Raw genomic sequence first — 17,083 nt, 5'->3', positions numbered from 1 at the left:
CCATGCCTCAATGATGAACGACCTTTATTAGACACGAAGACACTACCACAAAGACGACAACTATATACAACCGAGACGTACACACATCAGCACACTACAACAACAATTTCCCACACTTAGTAATCGACCAGAGCACACAAAGCAGCCAGACAGATTTCAGCTGGAGAGGGAATCTTCGTAGCTTCACCCTACGGTCTCTACAAACGGCTGCAATTCTCCACTGTCTCCTCGCTTTAGCTGTATCCAACTGCCGACTCACTACTACGCGACTGGCTACTCCACACACGACTCGATGCTGCTTCCACAATTAACAACAGGACTCGGCACATAGCTCAGTTCAGCAATCGCTTGAGCTCCACACAACGCTGCACTATTCAGCAGTTGCTTCGTTATCCTCTCGACGACTCTCTATTTGTGTACACTGACGTCACGATTTATTTCGGAGTGAGATTGGCGGCTTTTTATAGTTCCCAGAGGTGGGCTGAGAAGGTTCTTTACCAATCAGGTGAATCTCAATTCCTATTGGCTTAAATGCTAAAATTCGCGAAGTTTCCAGTAATATCTCTCTTGTCTCCAAAGTCGCCAAATTCGTTGATAAGTGGTCAAATGGTCGCCAAGCTCTAAGATTACTAACGCGGCACCCGATGAGTACCGACAGGGCTGATCGTAAAACGTTCTATCCAGTGATTCAACTGACCGTGCTCGGAAGCAACGTAACACGTTTGTAACAATATGAATATTAATTTAAAGTATAGAAATTTATTGAAATTAAATTTAACTAATATGCCCCGCGCACGAGCCTGTCTCCAAAGGTGGCTAGTAATAATTAAAAAATCATTCAAAGATAAATGTTTGAGAACTGATATGGAAAGACTTAGAGAAAGTTTTATAGGATATAAAAAAGTTCAGTTCGTAAAGAGGAAAAACCAAAGGTCTTAAAAATCGAAAGAAGACCGTTTGTAAAGACGGTTTATAAACGTGTTGGTGAGAGGAAATAAATGGTTGGGAACTGCTTGGAATGGAATGGTTGGAAATGTTTGGAAACTGTTTATACCGACTTTAGTGGTTGGTTGTTTAAGATTATTTCAGGTTTGGAAAAGTATAAAGTAAAAATAAATAAAAATAACAAAGAGGTAATGGTCTGCCAAGAACTTTCTCAGATAATAAAGGTGCTATCCCAGAGAATGTCTTGTATGAGAATGGCGTACAATAGTTACGGAATATTAACTTTTGGCGTGAAGTGAACTATTTTACTGAAACTATCATGTCGTCCTTGGCGCGTTTTATGGCGATTAATCCCTGGCTTGCGGTTAAAAGTATCCGAATATCGAATTTGGTTTTCAGACGCGTTCTTTTCAACGGACTGAAACAAAAATTTGACATAAAACTACACTTTTAGTCACAAAATTACATATCAAATTTGGTATATTTATGTCTTTGAGTATTTGAGTTATCCCTTTTACATGTTTCTGAAAGTACAGACCGACAGACGGTCAACCCCTTGTTAGATTTCGCTCAAAATTTGGGAGGTGTCTATAGTTCAGATATTAAATCTGTATAAAGAATTTTATCTATCTAGTTCTCTCTCTCACACACACTCTTTTTTTGTAGTTATCGTGTAAAATTTTATTTGAAGAGCTGGACAGACGGACTTACTCTGAGTAGATTTTACACAAAATTTGGCGGGAATCCGGAAATTTCTTGAAAAGACTGTATACTAAATTTCAGCCTTCTAGCTCAAAGATTTTGAGTTATTTTTATCACAGAGAGACAGACAGATATTTTTCAAAAATGTGTTTTTTGAACACGGAGAAGTCTAATTTCGATTTTTTTTACTTATTTACTATACTTTACTTTTTTTACTATACTTTCTCTATACGACGCATACGAGAAAGTAAAGATGCACATAAAAAAATAAATAAATAAAAAACGTTGACTAAGCATAAAACTGAGAATAATCCTAAATTTTCAAACGATAGCTTACAAATCACAACTAAAACTGATGATATACCATCGTCAGAGTTTATCTGAAATAATTTATATACAACATAAATGCAAGTTCAAATAAACTCTTCATAAATCAAGATTAAATGAGCTACTAAAAGAAACGAACTTCATTTTCGACGAGACTTTCGGTTGACAAGGCTAACTTTATCGACTCTTAAATTTTCATCTTTCGAATCTGGCAACTAAAAACCAAACATTTGAATTGAAGATAGTAATTTTTCATGTGTTTGTTGACTAGGAATAACAGCATAACTCGTGATTTTAAGAACAGTGAGTCATAAATTTAATCAGTTTTCATTAGTTTAAGAGCTAACTGAAGTTTGTTTTCTTTTTCTTGAAATCGTTTGGCGTTGTAAATTACACAAAATGTTGTAAAGCAATTATCGTCTTTTCTTCCAAATGCTGGAATTGCAGGTTTGTGTGATGGTTATTTAGTTTGAAAGCAACATTTATGGTTGGTTGATAATTAAAATTATTATTTTATGCTGTTCTGATTCATAAAATAGTTAGTTTATTTGTGCAGTTGTCGAATAAATAAAATCGGAATAAAATTAAATTTCTTGATTTAAATTCGTTATGTTTAAAATTATAAATTCATCGAAATATATATTTTTAAAATCTTATTTCAATTTATGTTTTATACATTTAAAATAAAAGTATTCGTCAAAAACACATCTTGTTTGGTGCTTTCATTATCATTTCCAACAAACAGGGGTAATGTCCCCAAAACATTCTCATATATTCTCTAATAATATCGTTATATAATTTATTAATCTCGTTATATTCTAATAATATTCTCTAATAATATCGTTATATAATTTATTAATCTCGTTATATTCTAATAATATTCTCTAATAATATCGTTATATAATTTATTAATCTTGTTATAATCTAATTATATTCTCTAATAATCTCGTTATATAATATATTAATCTCGTTATATTCTAATTATGTTCTCTAATAATCTCGTTATATAATATATTAATCTCGTTATATTCTAATAATATTCTGTAAGAATCTCGTTATATAATATGTTAATCTCATAATATTCTAATTATATTCTCTAATAATCTCGTCATATATTAATCTCGTTATATTCTAATTATATTCTCTAATAATCTCGTTATATAATATATTAATCTCGTTATATTCTAATAATATTCTCTAATAATCTCCTTATATTCTAATAATATTCTCTAATAATCTCATTATATAATATATTAAACTCGTAATGTTCTGATTATATTCTGTAATAATCTCGTTATATAATATATTAATCTTGTTATATTCTAAAAATATTCTCTAATAGTCTCGTTATATAATATATTAATCTCGTAATATTCTAATAACATTCTCTAATAATCTCGTTATTCCCCTTTCCTGACATAAAATTATGGACCATGTACTAGGCCGGAAAGGCCTTGCATGGCACTGGCCAACCACAGTTACGAAATATTGATTTTAAGCATGAATTTTGATTTTTCTATATAAATCTTATAATGATTGGCAATGGCCGGTGTCCTTGCATAGGGGTAGCACGTCTTCACCGTGATCTGGGCGTCCCGGGTTCGAATCCCGGTTCGGACATGGTTGTTGTTCATCTGTGTTCTATCTGTGAGGTGAGTGTATGTGCCCTCCTGTAAAAAGGGGTTGTGCAAGCGAATGTGTGAGTTTTATCTTCCTATGAGTTTGAAGTCAGACTTCTGCCTTCGGGTGCTTAGGGGTATTTACCCTCAGAAGCTACTGCACCCCCTTTCCGTAGTAACGCGGACACGACGTCATCACCATCATCAATCATTGGCGACTAATCTCTGACATTTAGAAACATACGAAACAAAATCGAATTTCTGCTTTAGATGCGTTATTTCCAACCGATTGAAACTACATTTGTTGTCGCAAATTCATATACCAAATTTCATATATTTAAGTCATTGCGTTTTTGAATTATCGTATTTGCATGCTTTTGATTGAACAGACCGACAGAAGGTAAACCTTTTATTGAATTTGATTCCAAATTTGCTAAATATGTAAACTTTAGATGCTAAATCTATATGCGAAATTTAATCCATCTAGCTCTCTTCGTTTTGTAGGTATCGTTCTGACTTATATTCGGACAGCCGGACGGACAGACTTCCGCTGAATAGATTTTGCACAAAATTTAATGTAGAAATTTAATGAAGAAAACCAAATACTAAATTTTATTACTCCCGTTCAAAGCGGTTTTGAATGTCTTAGTCACAGACAGACACCTATAATCTCAAAAATGTGTTTTTTGAACCAAGAGAGGTCTAAACGTGACGATTCATCAAAATTGCGAGTTCGAATTTTTTTTTTTTTTTTTCTCGATTTCAATTCTCTATACTACATATACGAGAACATAAAACAGCATGTTTTACAAAGCTAAAACATAAACTCCAAATCTTGCAAAAATCGATATCATATTTTTCATTTAGTCTAACAAATCAATTTAATAATAATTTTTATACAATAATACTAAAACTTCAACTTATCTTTGGATAAACAAATTGCAGAAACAGAAAAAACAAAAACAAAATTCACTTTCAAACGAGACTTTCGGCTGTCGAGACAAATTAATCGCCCCCATAAATTTTAATCTCTTCCTATTGACTTTATCTGCTAAAAGCAAAACCTTTGAGTTGGAAGATAATAATTTTCCCCTTTCACTTCTTATCTAAAATAGGAAGAAATCACGTGATTTTAATGCCAGTTAAGTCGTAAATTTAATATATTGTTTTTAGCTTCAAAACTAATCATTGTCTCATTTATTTTGCGTCTAGTCACGTCGCGTTTACTTTAGTTGAAAATACTAAAAATCAAATTTTCAGGTTTTGAAAATATAAATTTGAGACTTGCCTTGCCGTCTTTTGCGACCAATTCGTTCGTCGCGATTAGCGCTTGCTTAAAATTTCAATTATTTATTTTGTGTAACTTAATATTAATGTCACCCTCAGCAAAATATTTTTAAATTTTAAATTTTTATAGAGATATATTTCAGATTATTTTAAAAGCCTTAAATTTAAATGTTCATTGCGTTATTTATTACTATAATTTCCCATTTATATCTACATATGTCAAATTATATAAACGAAAGGCACAGCAGTGTTTGAAAATGAATATACTCGAAAAGTTTTCACCGTTTCTCGGTTCTGAAGTTAAATCTTTTCGAAATTATAGCAAAATTTAAAATTTTTTAAAGCATGCCTTATACTTAAAACTAATTACTATAGCAAACAAATTCGAATCTCAACATCGTGATCATCAATAGTTGGTAAAAAAAGTCAGAGTTAAATGTTAGTAGCAACAATGAAAACGATTGTATCACACTTAAACAATGAAATATAAAAATGTTGAAGAATATGTTTAAGATATTATTTTAAAAAGTTGTTGAAAATAGAAAAAGTTATACTTAAAAAACATTAGTACCAGTGAAATTTTTTTTCTTAAGTTGATATAAAAATCATTTCTGCACTGCAATATTTCTGATATATATGAGTGGAAAACACTTCAATATTTTAATTAATTTTTATTTTTAAAAAATTCTAAATAAAATTTCAAACAAATAGTTCTGAGATACACTTTTATATCCTCCAATATGATTTAGTGATAAATTTGATAGCTCTTGATTAATCGGCCTGGACTTTTGAGCACGCACGCACGCACGCACACACACACACACACAAACACACACACACACACACACACACACACACACACACACACACACACACACTCAGGCATACATATACACATTTCTTCTTCATTGCTAAAAGAGATTGGGGCAGAAGTTATTTTTTTTTTTATCAGAAACAGCATAATTATGTTACATCGTTAGAATTACATGTAATTTTATGATTTCAATGTTTGGAATAGTTTTATATGTAATCTTAAGGGCAAAGTTTATTATTTGTAATAAATAGCAAAAGAGAAAATCGTTATTAATATACAAGAAAAATAATTTAAAATTGTCTATATTTATAATGGGAAGTGGTTGTATGCGCGTGGGTCTATTGCACTTACAACTATGCGATTTGTCGGCGTCCTGGCCTAGGAGTAGCACGTCTTCCCCGTGATTTAGGCGTCCCGGGTTCGAGTCCTGATTCAGGAATGGGTGTTCTCTACCCTATGTGCTATTTGTGAGGTGCGTGAATGAGCCCCCCTCCCCGAAAAAAAGGGGTAGTGCAAGCGAGTGTGTGTTTGTGCTATCTTCATATGAGCTAGAAGTCAGACTTCTGCCCTCGGGTGTTCAAGGGTCTTTACCCTCAGAAGCTGTTGCGTTCTCTTTCTGTGGTAACGCAGACACGACATCATCATCATCAACACAACATAGTAACACGACAATAACAACTATGGGATTTGGTCTTTAGGACTTGTAATGGTGACTCAATGACTTACCGTATTTTGATGAATGAATTTGATAGTATATATATAGAAATTTTTTACTTAATATTTGTTTCATTTTTTTGTTACTTTTTCAATGAAAATATATCAAATATTAACGATTTCTTTATTGAAATCGGTCGATAATCATTATTTTTCTTAGAAAAAAATGGGGATTGAGATTGGCATACAACTAGACACAATACCCAAGTGAAAATGAATGTTCTAAAAATAATGAAAAATTACTTTTACGGAATTTAATATCTAATAGCATCATTTACAGCGAATACTCATTTTTCGTCGTCGTCATCTGTATGTTTATTTTACTCATTTCAGTTCAGTTTTACTCGTTTCATTGTACTCAGTTTTCATAATCATGCGCACATTTTCAATTATTTTTTTGGATTTTTATCATGATGCATTTTTAGTTTCTCGTATGCTTAGTACAAAGAGAGAACAGTGATCGACGAAAACTTCGATGGACTGGTGGACGGATGGACATTTTTGGAAAATGTCTGTCTGTTTGTGACAATAATAACTCAAACACGATTTGAGCTAGATGGAGGAAATTTGGTATATACCGATCCGCCCGTCAGTCTGTCTGTCTGTGACAAAGATAATTAAAAAAAGCTTTAAGCTAGATGGGTGAAATGTGGTACACGGTCTTTACACAAAATTTGTAGATTTCTATCAAATTTTGAACAAAATCTGTTCAAATTCGGCTGTCCGGCTGTTCGAATATAAGTTAATACGGTAGCTACACAATGAAGAAAGCTAGATGAATGAAATTCGGTACACAACATAAACATATATAGTATAGACACCTTTCAGAATTTGAGCCAAATCCGACTAGGAGTCGACTGTCTATCGGTCTGTACTTTCAGCAGCATATAAACGCGATCACTGAAAGACGCAATGACTAAAATATATCAAATTTGGTAAATTATTTTGTGACTGCAAATGTACTTTCTCAACCCCCTATTTTTATTTCAATAGGGTGGTAAAAAAATGCATCTAAAACAAAGATTCGATGTTCGGATACTATTAACTACGTGTCAGGGATTAATCTCCAAATAAATTGCCAAGGAGAATACAACAGACTGAATAAAAATGCTAAATTCCCGCCTTAAGGTTAATATTTCGTAATTGTTGTACCCCAATGCCATGCAAGGCGTTCAATGGGATAGCCATTTTTTTAGAGAATATGTGAGAAAATTTTGGTAATTTTGGTTAGGCCACTTTCGTTACTGTTTTATTTGATTTTATATATATATTTTTAGTGTGTTTTGATTTCGATAATATTTATTTTCTTACGCGTCATGCAAGGCAGATTCTGTTAATTCATTATGCAAAATTTAAATTATATAATTGAAAATTTATAGAGCTTCTTATACAACTCATGATTGTGATTTTGGTTTGATTTTGATTTTTGAAAAAAAATTATATTATTTTACTTTTATTTCATATATTGATAAAAGCAACACTGGTTAAATTCGTTTTACACATATTTATTGTTCTTGTTTGCGCATCTTGAAATTCAAATGTAACCATTTTCTGTTTCTTCAGATGTTTTAGCTAGTTTCGAATAGATAGGAAAACCTACTTTACAAGCAATGGATAGAATACTACACCCCGCTTCACGAGAAATATTTAACTATTGTGAGTGCTACATTTCCTGAACTACCACAAATTTTTGTTATCGAGGCTATATTTGCTGAAAGAAAGATACTGCATTCTGCTTACACAAAACCATTCTCCTAACCGGAATCTTCGGTTCTGTTTGAATAAATAATGATCCTGTCGACTATAGTGAAAACGGCTAAGAACAATCGATAATTCAGGTATCGCTTTTTTTATCTGGGATACGAACGTTCTTTCACATTCTAATCGAATAAAAAACATCGAGTGCTGTTCCACATTCCTGAGTATTCATGGAGACTTCCCCGTCCCCTTACTTCTTAAATATTCAAAGGATGCTTCTTTGAGAATGGCGGGGGGTTTGTGTGTGTGCTTAGTCGTGAACTGCGCGGAATTTTCAGGATATGGAATAACATATAACTGTAGATGCTGAAATAGACGACAAGAGTATAAATAGAGATGAGAAAATGCAAGAAAGAGTGAGAGATCAAAAAAATTATCTAATAAAATAAATTTAAAAAAAAATATAGATTAAAGATATAATTTTTTTTTAAAAATAAATTAAAAAATATATTAGAGATATAAATTTTTAAAAAATAGATTAAAAGATAGATTAAAGATATAAATTTTAAAAAAATAGATTAAACTATAGATTATTATTTAATTATCTGGATTTAAAACCTCTTAACAAATGATTACACAGTGTCCGCTATAGTCCTTCTACCGCATATTAACTTGAGAACGGCGACAACTATTGCCTCAAACGTGGTGTCTGGGCATAGTAAGATAATGATTTGCAACACGATGAAATCAGAAGCAGCGCCACCTATTGATAAACGATGGAGTTAGGGTTCCTTTCTCGAAAACCATCCAAGGTACGGAAAAACAGTCAATTACAAAATTATGAAACGTCTTCGATTTATTAAAAAAAGATACTTTGAACACAATAAATATAAGAAAAAATGAATAAAACGCACATTTGCATAGCTACGATCCTCCATTTTCGTCGCGAATTCCATAGCTATGCAATTCACGACGACAAATGGAAAGATAATCTTTTGAACAATGGCATAGAACATTTCTAACACAAATATATGTATATTTTGATAACTAATTGTTCTGTTTTGTTTTTAATGCTTTTCTGGCTTCAGATGACTAGAAATCATGAGCAAACACAGACTCGTTGTACACTTTCTGTTCTCAAGGTGTCCTTTTGTACCAAATCGAGGATGTTTTCTAATTTTGTTGTTGATTGTTCCTGTAAGAATAAGCATCGGTACCGATTTTGAGATAAGGACACTAATAGGGTTTGCAATACCGCGATACCGAATACCGGTATTTTGAGCCATTTGTACAATTTTGCAATACCGGTATTCACAAGTTTAAATGCCGTTTTTTCGGTATTTACTAAAAAAAAAATTTAAATCTTCTCCACTATATGTTTAGGGATCGCCAACATAGCAAAATAGTATATGTTTTTGTTTTTATGTCTCCCTAACGGGCGAAATTAATTAGACTGTGAATACAAAGTTACATCAAGAAAAGTGATAAAATGATTGTAAAACCCTCCGCGCTTTTGCGCATGTGTTAGGATGGGTTTAATTCAACAAAATAGGGGTAAGAAGAAAGATGCAAGGAGGCGATGTTTACATTTAACAATGAAGACTCGCCGTTTTATGAGACGTGAAACGTTACAGATAATTAGTAATACAGAAGAGAAAAGGCACTAATGCAAAGTTAAAATATTTCAGAGCAATTTTTATTTATTGTAAGGGGTCTAAACATTAAATTATGAAAAATAAATAAAAAATGTCTGTTCTTAAAATTTGGTAATTATTTTTTACAATGTAATAATGATCTTTTTTATATTAAAATGTTTCTTTTTTATATGTTATTAAATTTTTTCAGAAATATTTTAATACCCCGTTTTCTGCTTCTTGGTCACAATATTTAATGATATTATGTAAGATTTTCTTCTTACCATTCCTGAAAGCGTTTTCCTCACTTTTGGCTACGTATATCATTACGAAATTTTGAGTTAAACTAAAATGTTGTCAGAAATAACACAACACTGACATACACGTGAAAAAAATTGAACTAAAAAGTATCTAATGGGGGAAATCCAAGGTCAAAAGTGAATACCGGAAATGCTCTTATCGTTCCGCATCTCATTCCTTAATGAGATGAAATCGACAGCTGGTAATTATTGTACAAAATTACGTTCCAGGCTTAATAACAGTACAATTGATGCATTATACTTTCTAAGATCACATTTCAAAAATTTGTAATAGTACCAGAGACTGAATAGTGATTTAAATACATAAGATGTTCCTTCACTTTTTTTTGTGACTCTTTATATACTGTTATAATTTATAAGTTACAAATTATTTTTGGTGATATTTACACTCTCTAATACAACTGGCAAATAAAACAAAGAAACACCTGTGTTTTCTTTCTTTTTCTAAAATTTCTACTACAGGTATTAAAACCGGTATCAAGATCTAAAAAATACCAAATACCGGTATTTAACTTTTGGTTCGATATTGCAATCCGTAGACACTAACTATGTTGATCTGTGACTGATTAGTGCATGTTCACTTTAGTATACTTATACACCAAGTTTATGGCAATAGCTATCACCGTTCTCATGTTAACAGGGTGTCTTTTTACACCCTGTATACTAAAACTGAGGTTCAAACAGCCGTTTATTGGTTCGTGTGTCATCTTTGTGACGAAGATTTGTTCTGAAAATCTTACTCAAACTCTGTCTGTCTGAATAGATATAAAGACGCAAAGGGGGATTCTGCTATGAACTGACTTCATTGGAAACTGTTTGTTGCTGTTTGAGATTAATAAACATAAATACCGTCAGCTGAAGTTTAGACGAAATTTTAATGTTTTATTCTCGTTTTTGTGATTTGACCTCGCCTCAACTCTTCGGATACATTAAAACTGTTCATTCTTGTGACAAATTAGAGAATTCAAAGGCTAACAATTATTCAACAACTAAATTGCTTAAGTTCAGACAATGATCTGATTGTTTATGTGTCGACTTTGTTATGTGAGCTCGATTCAAAACCTTGTGTGCATTCAAAACTTTCCGTGCTTGTGAAAATGTATCCAAATGCTTACAATGGAAGTGCAGACAATGATTTGACTGCTTATGTGTTGTTCTAGCAATTTGACCTCGATTCAAATCTTTCCGTTCTTATGATTTATTAATGTATCCAAATATAGACAGCTAAAGTTCAAACAATCATTTGACTGTTTATGTGCTGTCTTTGTGGTTTGATCTCGGTTCAAAACAAGTGCATATTTCTTTCTTGTGACAGATTAATGTACCCAAATTCTGACAGCTAGTGTTCAGACAATAGTTTTTCCCTGCTGATGCATCATTTTAATGATTTGAGCTTGATTCAAAACCTTGTGTGTATTTAAAATTTTCCGTTCTTGTGACAGATTAATGTACTCAAATTCTGAGAGCTAAAGTTCGGAGACTAGTTTGCAATTTTTTGCATCAGTCTAGTGATTTGAGATCAATTCAAAAACATGTGTGCATTCAAGATTTCCTTTACTTGCGACAGATTAATGTACCCACATTCTGAAGCAAAATTCAGACAATAGTTTGCTTGTTTATGCTTTATTTTAGTGATTTGATATCAATTCAAAACCTTGCGTGCATTCAAGATTTCCCTTTCTTGCGACAGATTAATGTGCCCAAATTTTGAGAGCTAAAGTTCGAACAATAGTTTTCCTGTTTGTGCATCATTTTAGTGATTTGAACTTGATTCCAAACCTGTCATATATTCAAACCTTTCCTTTCTTGTGATGGTTTAATGTACTACCGAAATGCAGACAGCTAAATTCCAGGCAATGATTTGCTTGTTTATGTGTAGTCTTGGTGATTTGTCCTCTATTTAAACCCTAGTGTACAGTCAAAACTTTCGTTTCTTATGACGGATTAATGCACCCAAATACAGGCAGCTAAATTGCGGGCAATGATTTGCTTGTTGGTTTGCCATCTTCCTGAATTGACAGACATTCAGAATCGTTCGTGCGTTTCTTTCCTGTGACAGATTAATGTACCCACATTCTGACGACCAAAGTTTAAACGACAGTTTGTCTGCGTATGCGTGATTTTAGTGATTCGAGCTTGGTTCTAAACTTTGTGTGCATTTAAAACTTTCCGTTCTTGTGGCAAGGCTGATGTACCAAAATGCTAACAGCTAAAGTTCAGACAATAGTTTGCCTGTTTATGTGTTATTTTAGTGATTTGAGCTCGATTCAAACCTTTATGAGCATTTAAAACGTTTCGCTCTTGTGACAGATTAATGTGCTGAAATTCTGACAGCTGAATGTAAGACAATATTTGCCTGTTTTTGCGTCATTTTAGTGATGTGAGCTCAATTCGAAACCTTTTGTGTATTCAAAACTTTCCGCTCTTGTTACAGTTTATTGTACACAAATACTAACAGCTATAGCTAAAACGTGGCTTTCCTGTGTACGTGACGTCCTTGTAATATGATGTAAGTTCAAATTCTCATTACATTCAAAGCGTTCGATAGATAAGTGAACTCGAATTCGGAAATTTGTTTTCTTTCTGATTTCTCACAATTATAAACCTCTTATTGCTTTAATATTTCCCATTACTTTGAGAAATTAATTACCTAAATGCTCATTGCAATCTAAAAAATAATCGAAGTCATTGATTAATTTAATCCATTTGATAAACAATCTAAAATCGGCTTTATAATAATCCTTCTTACGACATTTCAAAACATAGAAAAAAATACAAAAGAAACTTCTCTTGTTTCAAACTTAATACGCCATATAATTCTCTCCATTTTGCAACAAGCTTATTCGTCAAAAATCAGACCTCGAAACATGCAACTACCTCCATCTTTCTTTCACACTTCACTTCACTTCATTATGAAGATAATTATCGGCGACCATCACCGTAAGTCTACTTGAACCACCCTTTCTATTCATCATGAAAGAAAATTGGAAGAAAAAAAAAAAGTGGAATTAACCTGGAAGTTCTCTTTTCCTTCTAGTACTTCAGCCACTAAATCGCGCCTCCCTACCCGAATACGAAAGTTAATCCGATTAATCGATGTTTTCCACCAAAAGCATCATCTTAAATCGATTTTAACTTTGCACCGGCATTCTTCAACAGTCTGGGTCTTTTAAAAGCTTTATGGTTTTAGACAGGAGTGTTTTGTTTGTCAGGCGTTCGATTTCGTTTGTGGTTTTAATAAGTTGCGATTAAACCTTTGAAGTTTCCGGTTTTATAAACTTGTTTTAAAAATGGGTTGTTGTTTTTGTTAAGGTTATGATATTGGAATAAATTTATGATATCCTGTTTGATCTTTAGCTAAATTGGAATCGCTTAAGTGAAAATAAACACTTTCAGTAAAGGTCGATTTTCGGCATTTGATTTAAAATAAAAACTATGAAACTATATTAGAATGTTTAGTTTGCAAACCTCTTTGCATGGGAATGATTCCTATATCGTTATTTCATTTAAAAAATTAGCAACAATAACGCGCACACACACAAAAAAAATGTATTGTACTTTTATATGAATGCCATATGTAAAAGAATGGAAAATATTCTTGTAAAAATATTTTTCATATATGTTTATTTCATTTTTAAATTTACTTTTAATTATATAGCAGAAATAACGTGCAACACATAAAAAAGGAATTGTATTTGTTTATGAATGCATTATCTAAAACAGAGGTTCCCAAACTTTTTTTTTTCTCGTGGACACCTTTCAAAGTTTTACTATTTTCGGTAGACCCCCTGCTGCTACATTTCTACTGTATTCCCAAAACTCCTAAAAAATATCACCCTAAATTGGGGGTGTTCAGAAGGAAAAAAAAGTAGCACATTTTCTTGTGTCCTATTTATTAAAATAATACTTGTGGTTATACAAAATTATAAACATTTATTATTACACAATCAACAATTGACAAAAAATCAACAATGAACTCTGAAATGTAAATAAACAATAAAAAATAGTCATACTTTTAATGAGAAGGGTGTATTTGATGAATTGACAGCAAATTATCAATATTTGGCTTCAGTTTTGTGAGAAGTAATTTCAAATTTCCCCGTTCTGTGATGTTCAATCTGCTCCTTTTTTTTTTTTTATTATTTTTTTAACAGGTTGGTAACGGCACTTAAACTTCTTTCGACAAGATATGACGAAGGAAACGCTATCAAAAATTTTCTCGCAATTTCCCACAGCCCAGGATATTTTTCGGGGATTTCTGCCTGCAGCCAAAATGTTTGATAGCTTTTTTTAAATTTCACCTTCAGTTCCTCGTTGGTGCTGAGCTCAAGTAGCTCCTCTTGTAATACCACATTCGCCTCTTCCGTTTCATCAAATGGGGTTATGATCCATGGTGGTATTTCCATCGTCAGAATATCTTCAAATCTATTTTTGAAGTCATCATGCAGGGTATTTTAATGTTGAGCGTATGTCTGAATATCCTCATCAAGACATTCTATCTGTGACAAGTGCGGAAACTGGGAGAATTCGCAACTTTGTGTTTGAACTGAGTCTCGAAATTTTTTGAGTACCTATCTAGTGAATGATGCTACCTGCCTACGTTGATAGGTAAATCGGAGCCAAAATTTTTGTTCTTTATTATGAAAACCAGAAAATGTTTCGTGGACCCCTACTCACAACTTGTGAACCCCTGTTTTCTTTTCACGTCTACGTGGATCCCCATGTAGTCTCCTATGGACCCCTGGGGGTCCATCTGGACCACTTTGGGAACCTATGATCTAAAAGAATGGAAATTATAGTTGTAAAAATATTTATTTCAAAAAGTTTAGTAGAGAAACTAATCCCCCGAAATTCTGCAGACTCTTTGACCTTTAAGAAGATCAGTTCAATACATTCATGCTGAATGTTTAATAAAACATCATTCATATGAAAATTTTATCCGACGAATGTTTGCTTTCTCAATAGTTTCGATAAAGTTTTCAGAAAGTCTAAAAAATTAAATACAACACACGGATATTTTTGAATCCTGTACACTAAATTTATTTCTCTATTTCTAATCAAAACGAATAAATAATGCGAATGGTGTTTAGTGCTTAACAGAAAGTCTTGCGACGTTTCAGCCACGTCCAGCGTATTAGGATTCGTCAACTGTAGTCTTGTATGTAGCTGGAACCTCAAATGACTAGAGTGCAAATCCTGCTAAAGCACTGGAGAAGAAACGCCCTCTAACTCATTCGGCTAGCCTTTCCGATAATGGTTGAATAAAGGAAAATATAAGGGAAAAGATATGTTTGGGTTGTTTTTGTTTTCCTATTCACCCAACAATCAGCACTTTCAATTTTGATTACTTATTTTTTTTTAAGTTCTTACTTCCGCTAACATTTTGTACGTTAGCTTTTCAATCACCTGTTCGTTTATGTATTTCTACTTCCCTATCAGCTTACTGGTTGCTTTTTCAATCATCCTGTATATTGAAACATAATAAAGATTCCTATATATTCAAAAATAAGGAATAATATAATCTTCCAAAAACATCAACTGAACCTTCTTTAATTGTTTTTATAAAAAAAATGAACAAATGAATTAAAATAAACAGAATAACGAATTGCTTTCAAATATTTTTTATTTATTTATTTAAGGTATCCGACTATATTCGGAGGAGACTTAAAAAAAACAGTGTTTATACGATGTTTTTTATTAATATAAGGATAAAGTGATTAATAAAAGTGAAGTTACATAAAATTTATATGTAGCTTTTGAAGAAAAAACACATTTTGATGCAATTTTTAGCATTTGTTTACAAAAACTAGGATTGCTCCAAAGAAAAAAAAATGTTACTGTTTTTCATTTTTCTTTGTAACATTACCAGTGCAACATATCTTAAAGTGCAATGAACTATTATCTAAGAACTATATTCAAAAATAAAATTTTTGTGTGTAATATAGGAAATTATCTATGAAATGTTTGAATTTTTGTCTACAATATTTATATAAAAAAATATATAAATCCATTTCTGGAACATTCAACATCAAATACATAGTTCATTAAATTTTGCATAACATAACGAGCACTAATTATAAATTTCATTAAGACAACTTGATTATTTTTTGAGATATGACGATACTAGTAATGTAGAATTATGAAAAACTTCGTTCTTCAGAAAATGCAATTAAAGTTTTTAAATTCTTATAAATAAGCATCACTTAAGTGTCAATAGTTTGTTATAACTTGGCTTCTTATTAATATAGATACAAGATAAAGAAATAATTGGAAACAGAAAAGTCTTTTTTTTTAAAAAAAAATTACTATAAAATAAATTTAAAAAAAATAAAAATGTGAATTTTTATCTAAATTTATGTTTTTAACCTAGTCGGATACATTGAGTAAATTCAACATGTAAGGTAACAAACACACACAAAGAAAGGGGAAAAAAGAACAAGAACGAATAAATAAATATGAACTTTTTGAATTACTGTGGAATTCTGGGATGACAGAAGACTTTCCTGCATTCAATCAGGTTCTTTTAAATTTGAACTAATTGTTTGCTTCTAGTACGTGACGATATTTTATCTCAGCAATATTGGCATTTGATTAAATAAGTGTACATAGATTATGACATCAAATATTATTACAATTTCTCAAATTTAGGTTTCATTTCGTTAATTTTCTCAGTAACAACAATAATAATCATTTATTTATACAAAAAAAAATCATACTTTATTTTGGTGATTTTATACAAATGTATTCAGAATTTTGCACATTTCAAAATTTCTTTCTTTTGGGATTTCTTTTTTAAATACATATTTTTGTAAATCTTAAAAGCATTTGAAGAAAATTATTGAGAAATCATTTTAAAAAAGTATTAAGGAAAGAAGATAAAAGTCGTTTTCATTATATTATTTTTTGCAATCTATTTTTTCTAAATTCTTGAAAAGAATTCGTTTTAATACTTAAATGAATTCTTTTGATGTTCTTCATAAAAATTTCGAATAATTTTTTAAAAACGATATATGTTCGAATTCC

At 31.6% G+C, this 17,083-nt stretch overlaps 1 protein-coding gene across 3 annotated transcripts in view; it reads left to right on the top strand.

Moving 5' to 3' along the window:
* Positions 1–17,083, top strand: part of LOC129957168 (peripheral plasma membrane protein CASK-like) — a 666,946-nt gene that overhangs the window by 25,808 nt on the left and 624,055 nt on the right. The window lies entirely within an intron of this gene.

This window comes from Argiope bruennichi, chromosome 11 (genome assembly GCF_947563725.1).
Source record: "Argiope bruennichi chromosome 11, qqArgBrue1.1, whole genome shotgun sequence".
Classification (NCBI taxonomy): domain Eukaryota; kingdom Metazoa; phylum Arthropoda; class Arachnida; order Araneae; family Araneidae; genus Argiope; species Argiope bruennichi.
Note: the sequence above shows the minus strand (reverse complement) of the source record. Positions and strands in the feature narration are given on the sequence as shown.